General features: G+C 37.6%; 1 long non-coding RNA gene across 1 annotated transcript in view; it reads left to right on the top strand.

Annotated features, from left to right (window-relative positions):
* LOC112651901 (uncharacterized) overlaps positions 1 to 13,862 on the top strand; it is a 92,463-nt gene extending 78,601 nt beyond the window's left edge. The window contains exons 2-3 of the long non-coding RNA XR_003131149.3: positions 9,036 to 9,095; positions 13,558 to 13,862. This is a non-coding gene — a long non-coding RNA (uncharacterized LOC112651901). The remainder of the gene's footprint in view (positions 1 to 9,035; positions 9,096 to 13,557) is intronic.
* The last annotated feature ends 522 nt before the right edge of the window (positions 13,863 to 14,384 follow it).

The following is a 14,384-nucleotide window of genomic DNA, read 5'->3' on the forward strand; positions in this document are numbered from 1 at the left end:
AAAATACATCATTGCCAAGATAAAAGAAAAAGAGATTTAGCTTTCACAAAATAAAAACTTCCAGAAAAACTGAATGCATTCCCTTAGGGTAAAACAAAGCATGGAGAATTTCAACTCCAAAAGCAGAATTTTTCCGAGTTAGAGATAATAGGGGGAACAGAACTGGAAGCCAGTATGTAGCCCTAGGAGAGAGCTTGCCACTATATGCAGCAGCTACATATTTTTCCCTTCTCTTTATATTAACATTACATCCATGCTCACATTTATTTCCTTGGGGATGGGTATCTGTTTCTCATTAGAACCCCTATTTTATCTTCCTTTTTGGTATCCTTTCTCAATTATTAAATTTTATGCCAATTAATCTTATTAATAAAAGACCCCAGATTCAAGTAACATTTTTTCTTAGGTTTGTAATTGCTTAAGCAGACTAGGAGTAGAGTCCAATCAATAGCTTCCATGGGCATTAATGAAGGAATCATGAAACATTCTGCCTGGGACCCCAATTCATGTTAGGAGACCCTGATATCATGATATTCCAAAGTTTTTTTTTTTTTTCACATGGGCCTTTGTCCTTCATCCTCTGCTGCTGCTGCTGCTGTTGCTGCGTAATTTGCTTGATAGCCAAATGACCCTGGTTGAGAGGAGAAAATATCAGCCCCAAATGGACATTCCCAAATACTCAGGTGGTTACATATGTACAGCAAAACATCTGAGGTTTGGGGATAATGTTTATCCAATGATTTGATAATCTTCGTTTTCCATTTGACTGGTCCTAGGAAAATGTAGATTCTTGTCATTTGCCTATAATTTATTATTATTATTTCAGTATCACCACTACACTGGAAAATGGTGGTTTAGTTTCAAAAATTAATGTTAAAATTGTACCATAATTCAGATTTTAAAAAGCTTTTCTTAAACAAGTTACCTAATTTGCCTTCTCTCCATTGAATGTGGAGTTACTTTAATATCATTCATACAGAAATAGCTCCTCATCCTGAGGGAATAGCTAACGAGAGAGCTTGAATTCCCAAGCATATACATAAGGAACACTATGTTAATGCTTTCAACTCTGCTGACCTCAGCAGACATCTTGATATCAACCTGAGACACACCTCTCTCTCCATTCAAAACTAATGTATCCTGACCACTTCAACTTCAAAATAAAAATGCAGAATCATTCAATAAGCTTGTGTGAGTAATATAGTTTGGGGGAAAACTGTATTTATAAAAACTTTGGACTAAATTGAAAATAGGCTTCTGGACTCAAATCAACCGGTAAGGCAAAGAAAATAGGAAAACAAGCCCATTTATTATCATTACCTTTTAGAAAATACCCAATACACTTTGCACCAAGATATAAGAACACATTTGATGGGTGATCTTGTTTCTGTGTCATGATGTTCGCGGAGAGGGTCTGGCATACCGACAGCACTCCCAGCAACAGTCTAGGGAATTGGTTTTCCTCCTTGGGAAGTCATAAATCTTGCGGCTGTTTATCATGACCTAACAAAACCTCTGTCTGAGGGAATGGCAGACGCATTCTGACTCTAATCTCTGACATCAGCCTGGGCTGGTTGGTAACGTGTGTTTACACAGAGCTGTCCAAAAGCTGTGACATGTGATGAGTGTCACGGCCCTGCCTTCCTTGGGCAGTCTAATTGCCTATCACTACCTGATACAGTAGGGAAGGGGCCCCTTACCAGGCTGGAGAATCCCAGAAGGGCCAGGGGAAGCACTTCTAAGGCTAAGTCTGAAACCAAAGGAATGTAAACGCAAATTAAACAGATTTCCAACACTCACAACTGATAAATTTGGTAAAATTGCAAATCTTGTAGATTCTATTCCAGAGAGATCTTAAAGAAATAAGACGACAACAGGAGGTAGCTATGACTGACTGACAGATTGAAAGAACAACTGCACTGCCTGGGAGTCGGGCTGCAAGGGAAACCATGAGGAATCAGACCAGAAGATCTTTCTCCTCAGATGAAGAGTACCCAGGAGGCAGGAAGAGAGATGGGGCTGGGAGGCAGAGGGAAGCTTCCGGAACAAACCATAAATGTGCATAACTGGGCCTGCCAACGGTGGCATTAAGGAAAGTGGCTGGAAAATCAATATGGAAAGGAAAAAAAAATGTTTAAAGAAGTCTTAAGAAAAATGAAAAACAGCCTCATTAAAACATTTGGAAGTGATTATAAAAACCACCTTGAAATAATCAGTGTTAAACATAGCTTCAGAAAAATGTACTGGGATTGGACCCCATTAACTCTTTCAGTCTTAACACCTACGTCAGCTTGCATAGACACAACATTTTACTAAATATACCCTCCATCCCCCAGTATGGGTTTTAAATAGGAAGCCATTAATATAAAAGGGAAGTGACTCAAACACAATTGAGGAAGACATGAATTAAAGTACCCATGCAAATCAACTCAGATTTTTTTCTTCAAATTGTAGAAATCAAAAGTGAACCCTGAACAATTCCATCATGATTTTACACAAAAAAGATTCACTTAAAATAACATGTCTGAAATTAACGGATAAAGAAATTGTATTACTACATCAGACTTTTCTCATTTATTTGTTAAATGATACCATTTCCTTGGCCAGAGAAGAGGTCATAGCAAAAGCGGGGTGTGAGAAAGCCAGCAACAAGGTGTGCGGATTTCCTAGCCCTTCCTTTATCACCATGGTCTCCGACCAGAAGTCACTGACACCAATGGTCAGAATTGAAGGGAGTCCGCGAACCTCAGGAATCCTGGACTAAATTCTTATGTGTTTATTTATCCTTTCTTTTTTCCACCAGGGCAAAAGGTCTGTCAAATTTTCAGCAGCATCTCAAAAAATGTTTGGAACTCAAAAAAAGGTTAAGATTAAGTTGTAACATGAACAAGTGACTTGCTTTCACAATGTGTGGGGAAGGGCAGGTAACCTCAAGAACCACACTCTACAAATGCTGCCACCTGTTAGCTTACTATTAAATCCTGTTAGAGGGATCCCTGGGTGGTGCAGCGGTTTGGCGCCTGCCTTTGGCCCGGGGTGCAATCCTAGAGACCGGGGATCGAGTCCCACATCGGGCTCCCGGTGCATGGAGCCTGCTTCTCCCTCTGCCTGTGTCTCTGCCTCTCTCTCTCTCTCTCTCTCTCTCTCTCTCTCTCTCTCTCTCTGTGCCTATCATAAAATAAAAAAAATAAAAAATAAATAAATAAATCCTGTTAGAATAAAAGTCTTCTGCATATATATACACACACATATATATGTACATATATAATGCATGCCTGTATATATATAATATACATGTGTATATACATATACATATGTGTTTTTCATGTTTGTGTGTATATATAACTTCAACCATCCCTTGATTCTTAATATTGTTAGCCAATAAAAGGAACTAGAGCTGGGATGCCTGGACGGCTCAGGGGTTGAGCGTCTGCCTTTGGCTCAAGGTGTGATCCTGGAGTCCCCGGATTGAGTCCCACATCAGGCTCCCTGCGTGGAGCCTACTTCTCCCTCTGCCTATGTCTCTGCCTCTGTGTGTGTGTGTGTCTCTCATGAATAAATAAATAAAATCTTAAAAAAAAAAAAAACGAACTAGAGCTCTTTGGAGAAAGAGCTGATTCTATGACAGAAGCATGATGAACCTGGAGCATTTGCGGTACCAGAAAATAAAGCACTACTTAAATAAGTGAGGAAATAAACAAACAGACAGACAACAAGATATTGGGAGTATGTCAAAAAGATATAGCATGAAAGTATGACAAAGGGACATTGAAAGAGCTCCTTATGTTCAAAGCTGGATAATTTGAGCAAAAAAAAAATAAAAAAAATAGTATTGGAATATAACCCAAAATATAAAAGAAATATCCATGAATCCAAAGTGACATAAATAAAAGACTGAATAAATAAATACATGGGAGCAAAGAGACAACTCTCTCACGAAGAATTCCAAATAATTGATGTAGAGATTCTCTACCCTCAAGGAGGAACAAAACTGCCTACTACTTAAGTGTGAGCTCTGTATTAGTGACTTTCTTCTAAAGAATACCATATGGAAAGAAAAGGAAGAAAATAATAACTTTCTAATTGAAAAACACTACCTCAGCCAGGTGAATGAAGTCAATATCAATAGTAATAAATCATGTAGATAGTATGTACCTTTGAGATGATATAAGGAAAATGACACTTTCTCTCTGTGGTCTTCCTTCCCCAAATCCATAACCTTAGTCTAATAGTCTAGTCTTGAGAAAAATATCAGACAAATCCCAAAATAAAGGTGTCCTGCAAAATACCTCACCAATGCTCCTGCTAACTATCAAGGTCTTTGAAAACAAGGAAGGTATGCAAATGCCATAGCCAAGCGGAGGCATCACTACTAAATGTAATGTGGTATCCTGATGTGGTCCTCAAACAGAAAAAGAACATTAGGTAAAAATAAAAGAAATCAAAATTAAGTATAAACCTTAATTTTTTCAGTGAACCAGGATATCTAACAATATATGATACATCTGGGGGAGGATAGCATTGAACATAGACATGGAGAAAGGAGGGAATGCACCTGTGTAGAATTTTAAAAGAATTCTAGCTGAATCTGAAATGTTTTCTTTCTTTAAAGCAGTACTGGACTGAATGTGATGGGGCGTGTAGTATTATTGCCATATTATTCTTTTTATTTTTCTGTAGATTTTAAATTTATCAGGAAAAATAAGTAGATATGTTTGTCAAAAGCGGGAAGCAAGTAACCCTTGGAGTTGTGAGCTGTCATCTTTGTGCAATAGTTTTCGAATTGCAATTTCAAACTGCAGCCCTATATTTCTAAGCACTGCCTCAAGAACCACAGCAGAGGTGTCAAAGCTGAGTGAGCAGGGCTCTGCGCAACCACCTCTGCTTCAACCAGAGCAATTGGCTCCTCTCTGTTTTATGAAATGGAGGGACTTTGTAATAAGTTAGTGTTTCTTTAGACTAGGGACTGCTGGTTGCTACTTTTTTTCCTGAGAAAGAGCATCTTTGAATTTTAGCAGGACATGTGGCCACTCTGAATACGCGTGACATTTCCCATGCTCCCTTGCAGATAAGTGTGACAATCTGGCATTAAGTTCTAGACAGTGAGATGTAAAGAAAATATCTTTAAAGGGAAGATCATTCTCTTTTTTTCCCCTCTTCCTCCTTCTTCTTGGTTGGAATATGGATGTGATGATGGAGGCATCCAGGTTTAATGAACGCCTTGGTCAATGATTTGACTTTGAAAAAGTCAGGATAGAATGTGAGAAAGAAATACACCTCTACCAGGAAAATGGCCATGGATTATATTGTGAAAGAACAATTTCTTAGTAGAGCTGTAAGAACAGAAGCGTGGGTAGCCAGATCACTGCCTGAACTGCTCGAGACAGTTTCCTCTTGCTACCCACATCGAGTCCACCATCAGCCAAAGATGCCAGTGTGTAGTAGATCACTGTCATGCTTCGTGCAGCGGACCCACACACTGCTCCCGCCTCCAGCAGCGACACCACACAGCAGCGACAGCAATAGCAGGGAGATCCTGGCTTCTGGGAAACGGAGTAGACTATTTTGGATTTTCTTCCCATGTTATGTCATGGACTGAATATATACTTCTAGTGTTTTCGCGCTTGTTATGGGAAGGAGGGTCCAAGGAGGAAAGAATGACATTTCTATAACAGCAAGATGGGGCTTGGAGTCACTTAATTTGCATATTAAAAGAGAGATGACCTTGTTTTGAACCCCTAAATGGTAAAGTGGGATATATCAGTTACATATGTAAGATTTCATTTAACATAAGGTTAAAATCACTGCCTTATTGTGAATGAGAGCTGAGGATTTTGTAGTTCACTGCTTTAAATTCTATATTTCAGGTCAGAAATAGGGTTTGAATCCCAGCTCCCCCTTTTAATGTTCATGGACTCCTAATTTAATCTTTCTGAATCTCCATTAGCCCAGTTTTATATCCAAGAAATGGTGTACAAGGCTTCTCACCTATTCCATGATTGGCTAATGACTTATTAACAAATCAAATATTTTCATTGTCACTCCTTGAAGCACTTAGGCTGAAGATCTTGATGTACCTAACTTCACTGGAAAAGTGCTCTGAGTCCTCAGGGATGCACAACAGGAGTCCACACATGGAAAGGGAGTGAGGGGATCCAATACCTGTGTGCATTTAGTATTTGTTCCAGACCCATGCAATACTTTGCATATACAAGCATGTATCTTGTAAAGTCAGATAAATATAAGAAAGAAACCAGAAAATGGGCCATGAAAAGCAGAAACTCCTCCAAAAAGGATTTCAGGAAAAAATAAAGATTCTGGCAACAGAAGCTCACATAGAGAATATAACCACTCATTTACGCAGGTTCTAGAAGGTAACATCTGAATATATGTTTATGTGTATAACACCTAAATGAACATGGCTGTTATCTAAGTGACTATAGATAGTTGAATAACATCCATAAATATGCAAATCCATAAACCATGTCAATTTACTTAATCTAAGCTATCATCCTCCAACATCTTAGAAATTCCTGATGATCACCATCTGGGGTACGCAAGAGGTGAAGGGCTGAGAAAGCCTCCTCCCCCCAAGGGGGACACAGTTTATTATAACTTTTTCTCAGGTTTCACTAGAAAGTTCACTTATCATCTCTTATGGGATTAAAAGGTAAGGTGGTCAAATATCCAAGAACAGAAATGGGTATTTGGTTCTCTTTCCCCCATATTGCTCTACTGTGGCTCTCTCCACCTGCAGATTGCAGTATAAGAGCTAAACAATAACAAAGCATGGTTGGTCCTGTGCCCAGTTAGGAGGTAGAAACAAGCTGATACGGAAATCCCAGGAAAACTACCACTTCGATTGCAATTTCCAGTTCAGGCCAACTTTGTGATCTGCACTACAACAAACTAAAACAGTTGAGAAGCATTCTATTTTGCTTAGAGCTCTTTGATTAGCTGGTGAGATCAAACCAGAGTACCTCTGCGGCACCACTCAGGTTGCTCCTCGGCCCCAGGCATCATCTTTCTGGTCCCCATTTGCCTATAGTGTGGTACCTACCCTTACAAAGAAAAACAAAAGCCCTAATAAATTCTCTGCCAAGAAGAATTCTCTGATTCATCAACCAGATTAATGCTTTCTTCCGTATTCATGGAGTTCTTTAGAATCACATCCATCATGGGGTGCCTGAGTAGCTCAGTCGGTTAAGCCTCCTACTGGTAATTTTGGCTCAGGTCATGATCTCAGAGTCCTGAGATGGAGCTCCTTGTCAGGCTCTGTGCTTAGCTTGGGATTCTCTCTCTCCCTCTTCACCTCCCCACACTCATGCTCTTTCTCCTCTAAAATAATATAAATATATAATATATATGCATATACAAATGCATACAATACATGCACATATAACATATATGTATATGTATAATAATATCTCTCTCATGAGTTTCAGAAATTTCTAGAAGGCTTTCTATATACCTAGCAAGTTTTAACACTTTGCACATAGTATTTACTCGTATTCATTAAGACATGTTCAGCCCCAAATAAAGAAGCAATCTCCCAAAACTGGCTTAAACAAATTAGGGGTTATATTTTCATCACTGACTGGGAAGCCTGGTAAGAGAAGTAAGGAGTCCATGGCTGGTATAACATTTCATATTGGCATTTGGAACTCCGGCTCTATCCAGCTCTTTCAATGCCTTATTTAGGATATATTATTTACAGAACTACCTTGTGAACTCAACATGGCTGTAGTAAATCCCACCTTGCATCCATATCACAGAGAGAAAGATGGAAGGCAAAGGGCATTTGCCACTTGGATCAGCCTCTCCCTTAACCTTAATTAGCTTTATGGGAGCTCAATCCTGCGACTTACCTTTATATCTCACTGGATAAAACTGTCACATGACTACCCTTGCTACAAGAGAATTTGGTAAATGTGATATTTTTTAACAAGTTAATACCACACCATGTGAAATTAGAGCTCAGTTAGTTAATAAAAAGGGGGCGAATAGATGACATAGGTGACTAGCAGTTGTTGTAGTATCTGGAATGTCATCCAGTTGCATAAGATTCTTGGCCAATCATTTCCACACACTCTGTTTATCTTAGTATGTGGTTTGGGGACAGTGTTAGCATAACAAAAAAGCTATATATAACATATTTATTTAGACATAATCATCGAAATTACTTCTTTCCCACAGCATTCAGTCATTAGACTCAAATGCCAGGAAAGTTTTTTTTAATCTGAGAATTATCTCAAAATATAAGAAGACAGTTATTCACTCCTAGATGAGTCAACTATTAATAGATTTATTTAAACTGTGATAAAAAGATTTTTTTAATTTTTATTTATTTATTCATGAGAGAGAGAGAGAAGGCAGAGACACAGGCAGAGAGGCAGGCTCCATGCAGAGAGCCCAATGTGGGACTCAGTTCCGGGACTCCAGGATCACGCCTTGGGCCAAAGGCAGGTGCTTAACTGCTGAGCCACCCAAGCATCCCCAAAAAGATTTAAAGATCAGAAATCCTCAATATAGGAAAATTAAATAACAACAGGCCACAATCTTCAATTATTCTCCAGATCACTCATTTGTCACTTAATTAAATGTGCCCTCAATCATAATTTGATTCTCTTCAATAGCATCACAAGCTCCCCAAGGACTGCCAACAAACTCTATGATTCTTTGACTCTTGATGCTGAGTGCCCTACACTTGGTCAGTGCTTAAGGACTGTTTGTTGAAGATTCTGGAAAAAAAGAATTTTCTAAAACTACTGTTCTAAACACTGAGCAAATATGTTAACACATGTTAAGCTGAAAAGCATCCAGATTTTTGTGAGGCCCAATAGGAAACCACACAAATGAGGTTAATCTTAGCTGACAGCAATTGTACAATCACGATAAAAAAAAATATGTCTTTATCCCTTTGTTAATTCCTCCTGCACTTCAAAGATGATAATAGAGATGTCTATGTTTTAAGGGAGCTTGCTAGAACACAGAGGGAATTTAGTAATAACCTAATCCAAATCCTTTGTTCACAGATGAAGAAACTGAGACTTGGAGAAGTCAAGGGGCCTGAAGCCATTTGGCTCCTTAGTAGGGTAAGTTCTCTAGCCTCTGGGGCTCTTGGTAAAATCAGTACAGTAGACCGAATGTTCCATCTCTATTCAAATGTTCACTTTCACAAAATGTCCTTTTGTTTCTCATGATCTGATTGTTTTACATTAACATGTTTCATCGAGACTTAAGAAATGTTTTTTATAGATGCTGAAATGAGGCAGGTAGAACCATATGTCTTTGCTAGCCTTTGTCAGTGGAACCCCCCCCCAACCCCCAGCTTTGAGGAGTCATACTTTGGGGCTCAGTCCCACCATGCGGGAACTAGATCTGTCTGCTTCAGAAGGGCTTGAGGCTTTCAGAACCACCATGGCAATGAAAAGATCTTGAGCCACGGTAGTATCAGTTCTGTGGTGGGAATAATTATGTCACCATTTGTGTGACAGGGCCATAGTCCTTCATAAGGGCAGAGGTGCATGCTCTCCACTAAGATCAACATTAAATTCAAGGAAAGGGACAAGGGGAAATGACAACTATTCGAGACAGAAGTGCTCCCAAGGGAAAGTCAGGAGATAAGATGGCATGACAAGAAAGAACATGCCTTTTCTAACTCCACCAGTACCAGTGTGACCCTTGGCATGACACACTCTCTCTGAGCTTTTGTCTCCATGTCCTTGGGAAGAGGTTGAACAACACATCTGGCTCTAAGGTCCCTATCTGCTCAAACTTTTAAAACCTCTAAGTGGTAAGAATTCCATTTTACTGTCAAAAGGCTCACTTTATTAACATTGCTTTCTTTATGGGTAAACATGTAAAAAGGCTTGTAACCAAGTCACTTTTGTCTTGATGGGCTTTTTTATAATGCCTTCTTATTTTCCAAGAGAAGTGCTGTATTTTACTTAATCTTTCAATCACAATTGCAGATAGGAGCCATGTTTGTCTAGGTCCATTTGGCCTATTGGACTGTTCCCTGAAATATCATAAAAAATACATAGTTCTTATTCTCCATCTGTTGTTTCATCCAACTTCTCTTTTTTTCTACTCCAGCATTTTATTTGCCACAACCAAGCCAGCTCCAGGGCAGGAAGGGATTCACAAACCCTCCAATCTGGAAGTCACTGAGATTTCTGACCAACATTCTGGGTTGTGTTGAAATGAAGAAAATAAGATGAGTTCTCCAAACTCATTTAAATGGCTAAAATTATATAGCCATCCCCCAAAGCAAATATTTAAGTTCTAACACACTGAGAGAAAATAGGATGATTATTATTAATTATTATTAATTGAGGCCTCCTATTTTGCTTGTTGACTCTTTCATACTAGTCCATCACTGAGTCTGTGAATCAGACCTCCTAAAATAACCTGATTGGGGCAAATTCAACACATTTTAGTTTAATTTTCTCCAATTCAAATACAACTTGCACAATGAGGTGAGTGTCTAACAATTCAAAGGAACAAACCATTAAATTAAAATTCCTAACTTGATTGTTTGAATCACACTGGGCTAAATTTACATCTTCCATAACACTGTGGGAATTCACTCTGTGGGAGATTTTTCTAGCTACATTTTTTTTTTAGCAAACCTTTTCTTTTCTCCTCTTTTTTAAAGGGTGAATTACTTGTCGCTGTACCTTTAACGATAAGATGAAAGAAATAAAAACTGGGCTCCAGGAGAAAACAATGAGGCAATAATTCTGAAATTAAAATACAGAACATGATATATCAATATAATTGTCCTGCGTATGTGAAGATAACTCTGCTTTGATGGTGTTATTTCCTGAGCACGCAAAACCTAATAAAATCTGGAGGGCTGAACTGATGAGAAATTCAGCGTTAGAGATTATGAAAAACACACACTAAAATAGCCAAACAAAATTACTGAAAAACAATTTTAGTGGCAAATTATTTATCTAAGTAATGCAGGAAGATTTATAGAGATCTTCCAACATTAAAATAAATTAGTTACTTAAAAAACTTAACTTCTTTGACAAAGGAAAGTGATATGCTTATGTAACTCTTTGTTTGACCTTGAGCAACTCAGTTGACATTTCTGTGCCTCAGGTATCTTCATCTTTTATTATTCATCCATTAGGAAATTTTTCCTTAAAATTTCTATAATTATATCTTTGTGGTGATAGCTTTTCCCCCTTGTTCTTGATTCATCTCATTTCTTCAAAATAGAATTGTTAATTATAAATAGAAAAGAAAGTTTTGGTATTGGCCATTGCTGGAGTTGATGATACAAATAGCAAATCACAATAGAATTGATCATGGAAGCATCCAAATTATTCTGGTTGCTTCCATCTATCCAAGTAAACATGAGGCATCCAAGGAAAACAATAATCAAGGGTCTTCATCACACAAGAAGCAGTTGGACAGCATATTTGCTTGCTGTGACCTTGGGCGTGTCCTTTCACTGTTTTGCATCCACTTCCTTTTCTGCATGTATCAAATGGAGATAGCAACAGAACCACTGGGAAATTTAATGAGATAATGAGCACATAAATCTAAGTACCTACCATCCAGTGAAAGCTCCATAAATATTTCCCATTGTTACCATATTACTATAATTATTACAGATAAGCTTTCAGCTGTGATTACCCTCTTGGGAATAAATTTGAACAAACAGAGCATTCCACTTTAACATGAATATTACTATTTAATATCAGGTAGGAGAAATTTGGTAGATGACTTTCAGCTCTTACCTTATAAATAATAAAACAGTCACTCAAATAAGAACTCATTATTTTATGAAGCAGCAGAAAGAGAAATCAAGAAATGAATGCCACTTACAATTGCACCAAAAACCATAGGATACCTAGGAATAAACCCAACCAAAGAGGTAGAGGAACTCATTATTTTATAAGAAAGTGACACACCTTGATTGTATAGTCATAAAAAAAGGAATTTACAAGCTATGGCTTTGCCAAGAAAAAACGAGATGAACGAGAAGGAAGAAGGATTTTTTTTTTCTATTTCTTGATATTTGTCCCTAGGTTTTGAATTATTTTCCCAGCTTAGTCCCTTCTACTTATAAATCCACAAATCAGACTTTATAAAAAAAAAAAAAACTCCAAAGATTCAATTCTTTTTAAATATTTTCTATAATCTCCACTTTCCCTGTTCCACTAACAGCTATTCCTCATAAAGACACACCAGGTTTCTACTAGAAGTCATGACATTACGGGTCTTCTTGCTTTGTCAGTCAGGTGTGGATGTATTATACCAGGGAATTCCCCTAGCCTCAACCTGCACTAGTAATTCCTAACTCCAAATTATTTGAGTAAGGCCAATTTATTCACCTTACATTAATAATATAGAGCTAGTTCATAGAGTGGTTGTATCAAATAAAATAATAAAATTTTAGCAGATACCTTAAAAGAGGAAGGTGCCCAGGTTTCTCTTAAACACTGCATATTTTGACATTGGTCCTTTGGACCTTTAAGAGACCAAAGTACAGTGTAGTATTGGGGTGAAAAATCAGTGACAACTTCAGAGTTCAAAAATATATGTATAAATTTGAATCAGAGAAACCTAATTCCCCAATCTCAAGATTCTTTGGAGAAATTAAGAAAACTTTTGGGGTTTAATTCTCATATGGGGAGTGAGAGAAATCAGATGTATTTTATGTGGTAAGTACTTAGAATGCTTAGGTGCTCAATACCACAATTCTATTAGTGATGCTTTTCTTTGTTTTGATTCAGGATGGTTTGCAAAAATGATAATAATGAAGTGAGTGACAGACTAAGTATGTCACATGCTACTTTTTGTAAGGTGCTGACTGTTTCACACGTTGACCACAAAAAATAAGAATAATTTTCTGGTTATTTGCTCTAATATTTGCACCCCTCATTTCCCCCATATAGACTCACTGAAGTTTGTAACCATTTATTTATTTTTATAGCTCATTGATTGTCCTTCTTTAATCTGGTTGTGGTTTGTTTGTTTGTTTTTAGAATAAATATACCAGATCTCTTATGTTGCCATATACACAGTAACAAATTTGTACTGTCCAATTCTCCTGTTTCCCTAACACAGAAATACTCACTTACTCACCACTGAATCAATCTACAGTTTTATTACTTTGTTATGTGTTCTGATGATACTCTGGTCACCTCAGGTAGATTCCAAACAATGCTCAAGTCCTAGAAAAGACCATCACAGTCTTCCCTCCAAAAGGGAAACTTCTGCTAATGCTAATAAAGTGGCATGGCATTATTAGATGGAGATAGGGAGGAATGATATTTCATAATTGGAAACTTGCATCAAACTCTAAGTAACTGAGTTGTTTATCTGTTAGGTTTCTGTACTTGCAAGCAACAGAAACTAATCCTGGCTAACTTAGCTAAGCACAAAAAAAGAAAATAAGGTGGGGATACTGTAATTGTTACCACATAAAACTGAAAAGTTCAGGAGTAATGTCTGGCCTCGTTTGATCCAGAGGCTCATATGTTTTCATTAGTGTCTGGTTTCTCTACAACTTCTTGTTCTGTTCTTTTTCATTAGGTTTTACTATCTGGGTGACATGAAGATTGCCAGGAACTCTAGAGCTATATCAACTCAGGTTCAGTTTTACCAGAAAAGAGAACATGCATCTCAAAAGCCCTAGGAAGGACTTGGATTGGACTTCATTGACTTGCTTTTGTCTTAATGCAACCAATCACCACGACTTAGGTAAATGAACTATGCTAATTCGCTTAAGTGTAAATCACTTGAAGTGCACATGAAGGTCAAAACACAGCCTCAGAATGGAGAGGAGGTTGTTATCTAAGAGAAAATGACTAATCTGATATCCAGAAAATAGTAGATAGTAACAGCAATAATAAAGTTAATATTTTATTGGTCCTTTGTGTCTTACTATATACTATGAATTATTCAATGCACTTTATGTATACTAACTCATTTAATTTTCACACCAAGGTACATATGATTATGATCTCATTTTGCAGTTGAGGATATTGAGCCTCAGAGCATTCACATATAACCTTCCCAGAATTACCCAGATAGTTCCTGATAGAGTTGAGATTCTAACCCAGGCAATCTGAGGCAAGAGTGTCATCAGAACCATTCAAATGTGTCAACTGTGCTATGTCTAGCGGGGAAAAATCCATTATAACTGTATACTTTCATAGACTCAAGCTAAGTACTTCTGCTCATTAATTTACCTCTAGACCCTTATATTTGGCATATAAGAAGCATCTGTTGAATAAATGAGTTAGTAAATGAATGAAAGAATGAATGCATGGTTTATGAAGCCTCTTGCAATCTCTCTCAGCAAACTTTACACTTCAACTAAATCATAAATTCCCAAGGACAGTTATACCTTATGACTT

This window comes from Canis lupus, chromosome 4 (genome assembly GCF_003254725.2).
Source record: "Canis lupus dingo isolate Sandy chromosome 4, ASM325472v2, whole genome shotgun sequence".
NCBI lineage: Eukaryota > Metazoa > Chordata > Mammalia > Carnivora > Canidae > Canis > Canis lupus.